At 35.2% G+C, this 4088-nt stretch overlaps 1 pseudogene; it reads left to right on the forward strand.

Annotated features, from left to right (window-relative positions):
• The first annotated feature begins 3202 nt into the window (after positions 1-3202).
• Positions 3203-4070, forward strand: LOC109237584 (annotated as a pseudogene).
• The last annotated feature ends 18 nt before the right edge of the window (positions 4071-4088 follow it).

A 4088-nucleotide genomic window follows, 5' to 3' on the forward strand; every position in this document is an offset into this window, starting at 1 on the left:
TATGAAATGGTTGAACCCTTTGGAGCATTGGCTCAAGTGGTAAAGTGAGATATGAAATAAAAGTGAAAGGAAGAGAAAGAGTATTTAAATTGTTCCCATGCTGGGATATTGTTGTTTATTGATTATTTTCCCTTGCCGGGACGTTGAGATTGTTGATGTTGTACCCTTGCCGGGATTTAATTGTTTATTTGTGTTCCCTTGCCGGGATTTCTTTTATTATTTTGTTTATTCCCTTGCCCCTTGTTTGTGATTGTTGTTTGGGTGAGGAATAGTGTTAAAGTACGAAGGGTGATGCCGTGCATTGTTTGTTTATTGTGAGGAAAGAGTGTAAAGCACGAGGGGTGATGCCGTGCATTGTTTGCTTATTGTGAGGAAGGAGAGTAAAGCACGAAGGGTGATGTCGTGCCGCACGATGTACCATTCCGTGCCGGTTCTATTGATTATATGTGAGGAAAGAGAGTAAAAGCACGAAGGGTGATGCCGTGCACACTTTATTATATCATTGCTTGGTGAGGATGAGAGTAAAAGCACGAAGGGTGATGCCGTGCACTTGTTGCTCTCTGTTTCCTTATTAATGTCTGAGTTGTGTTATTTCCTTCGTTACTGGACGACTTTTACTTGAAATTGTTATTTCCGCATAGCATGCTCCCCCTCCCATATTGATTACTTGTCCCTGTATTTGGATTCCGCGGTATATGTATATGTAACTTCACAGGTTTATGTGGTAGTGCGGTCTAGCCTCGTCACTACTTCGCCGGGGTTAGGCTAGGCACTTACCAACACATGGGGTCGGTTGTGCTGATGCTAGACTGTGTGCTCTTTTGCACAGATCCAGGTGTCGAAGCGGCTTACGGTGCGCAGCAGTAGTCAGGGAGCCGACCTTCAGTCCACGAGACTCCGAGGTAGCCTTGCTGGCGTCCGCAGGCCCGACGTCTCTTCTTTCAATTTTCGTGTTCTGTTGACATTTGTATCCGAAACAGACTATGTCCTTTATTTCAAACTCTTATTTGTAGTAATCCTAGACAGTCCGTGTATTGTTGTGACACCGGGTGCTGGGTAGGGACTTGTATTGACTTTCTAGACGCTGTTTCTATATTTAGTTCAGACTTCCGCTAAATTTTACTTTTTCGTTGTCTCTTTAACTGCTTATTCATTGATAATTTAATTGTTTAATCATGTATGAAACAAGATAGGTTAATGTTTGCAAAGGTTCTTGGCTTGCCTAGCTACCACGAGTAGGCGCCATCACGACCCCCAAGGGTGGGAAATCCGGATCGTGACATATTCTAAGCCGTAAATTTTCTTTTTCTAAATAAAGGAAATGTTTTGTTTAGTTTTTTTCATGCTTATAGCATACAAGTAATATTTAGTATATAAAATTTAGTACGTTAGGCCTCGTCACATAGAAGTTCAAACAAGGAATATTTAGTATATAAAATTTTAGTTGATTTGGAACTCCTAAATATTAGGGAATAATGCACAAAATTAAGTTGATTTAGAATTCTTAAATTTTAGCAAAATAATTAAATTACTATTTTGTTTAATGTGAAATTTAACCTTAAAAGGTAAAAAAGACGAGCAACATTATGCTAAGGGCCTTCGTGCTTTTAATATAGTATAGATATAGATATAGATAGATAACATAAAATTTAAGAAGTCTTATTTAGCATATATCTAGAATTAATAGGTTAGTCTAAATTACAACTACCGTAAAAGATGTCTATATCGCATTTACGAATATCGACTACTAACATCGACTTACCAGTACTAGGCTATATATAAAGTTCATTTCCTCATCGGGAAAGCACATTGCAATATTTTTTTTGTCTTGAAACACAATATTCCAATCACTTCTATCTTAAGATGAGTGCATCAAGAAAGTAGAAATGGGGGAAACAGGGTTGTACCTCATGAAACGACCGGTCGGGTCGTTACAAATATTCTCTCAAACTGTATGAACACAAAAGTATTTATGTACCAATTATCTTTTAGTGTAATTCGACATATTATATTAGGTTATTTATAATTTATTTTAGATATTTACTAATAAGTGCTACTTAATAGAATGAACTACAATTATCGTTCAAATTGATTATAAGGAGTACATATTTTTGACACCGTTTATGCTAAAAAGTTAAGCTGCTACGTTATGTACATTTATTTATCTTGTTTGTGATGATAGCCAAATCAAAATTTGTGGACCTCAACATCCGATTGTCCACCACTTTATTTTTTGTGCTCTTCTTCTTCTTTTGTTGTTTTTTTTTTTGAAATTCGCTTATTTTTATCTTAAATGCTTAATATATTGTTTAGAAAGTAAATCTTATTGTTAGTGTAAATATTTTATAAAATAAATTTAAGGGCCTTTCAATATGGTTTCGCCTTAGGCCACGAGATCCATTGAGCTGCCCCTGATCACTTTTGGGAGAATTCTTAGTCTCCTAAACTTAAGTAACCCCCACTTTGAGGCTCTACACATATAAAAGTTAAACCCATTAGTTATCCATTGATTATGTATTTTCTAAGTGGATAATATGGTTCTAATCCATATTTGACCCGTTTTAAAAAAAAATTATTATCCAACCCATTTTTTAATGGGTAATATGAGTGGATATAACTATTTTCTTTTAACCATTTTGCTACTACCAATCACTCATACAAAAGTCATAATTACCGAAAAACTCGACTTTCCAGTACAATATTTTTTTACTCCATATTTTCTATTTTTTATTTTCAGTCTAATATATATTGACACAATTAAAGAACGGCCCCAACCGATCGACCCGACCGAAAACCCATATGCAAAAAAATCGTTATACGACTTGGATGAAAAAAGTCATAATTATATAAATTTTTTTTGAAATTTACCCCAGTTACTGTCTGTTACCCCTTTTTGTATGCATGGAGTTTCAACTTTTTTAGAGTTCATAACTTAAAATCTAAAGTTCTAATTAGCAGATATCTAGATTTAATAGGTTAGTCCAAATTACGACTACCCTAAAAGATGTCTATATCCATTTATGGATATCGACTCACTATCTCATTTATGGAAATCGGCTCACTATCCATTTAATTATTGAAATCGACCCTGTAGCTCATATATTAACATCAACTAACTATATATAAATTTCATTTCCTCATTTAGAAAGCACACTGCAATTTTTTTTTTTGTCTTGAAACACAATATTCCAATCACTTCTATCTTAAGATGAGTGCATCAAATCTTGTATCATCAGTTTGCAAAAAGATAATCAAACCATATTTTCCTACTCCAACTTCACTTCGTTGTCACAAGCTCTCTTACCTTGATCAAATGCTCGGTGGCATTTACGTGCCTTTCGCCTTTTTCTACCCTAAACTGAGCAATACATGGTCAGATAAACCAAGTAACATTATATCTGAACATCTTGAAAATTCCCTTTCAAAAGTTTTATCCCATTATTATCCATTTGCAGGAAAGTTGAATGAAAATGTGTCTGTTGATTGTAATGATGGCGGAGTTGAGTTTTTCACTACCAAAATCAATTGTCCAATGGCTAAAATTCTCAATGATCCTTTTGTTGATAAAGAAGATTTAGTCTATCCGAAAGGAATTCCCTATGCGTATTCATACGAAGGTAGTCTTGCAATGATTCAACTTAGTCATTTCAATTGTGGAGGAATAGCTATCAGTGCATGTTTGACACACAAAGTTGGAGACGGATATACAATGGCAAACTTTATTCACGATTGGGCTACTATAGCACGTAATCCAAGTTCCAAAATACAAAGTCCTCAGTTTAATGCTGCGACTATTTCTCCACCTACAAAAGACATGATAAATCTACCTGAAGTTGTGCCAAAAGGAGAAGAATGTTGCTTCAAAAGTTTTGCTTTCTCATCATCTAAATTAGCTGCACTGAAAGCTAGGGTTATAAACAATTCAAACATACAAAATCCAACAACCAGTGAGATTGTGTCAGCATTCATTTACCAACGTGCAATGGCTACAAAAAGAAGACTTCGAGTTCGATTTGTCCATCCGTACTTGTCCAGGCTATGAACTTCGACCTCCATTGCCAAAAATTTAATGGGAAATATTTTTCTTC

Source organism: Nicotiana attenuata, unplaced genomic scaffold (assembly GCF_001879085.1).
Source record: "Nicotiana attenuata strain UT unplaced genomic scaffold, NIATTr2, whole genome shotgun sequence".
Taxonomy (NCBI): domain Eukaryota; kingdom Viridiplantae; phylum Streptophyta; class Magnoliopsida; order Solanales; family Solanaceae; genus Nicotiana; species Nicotiana attenuata.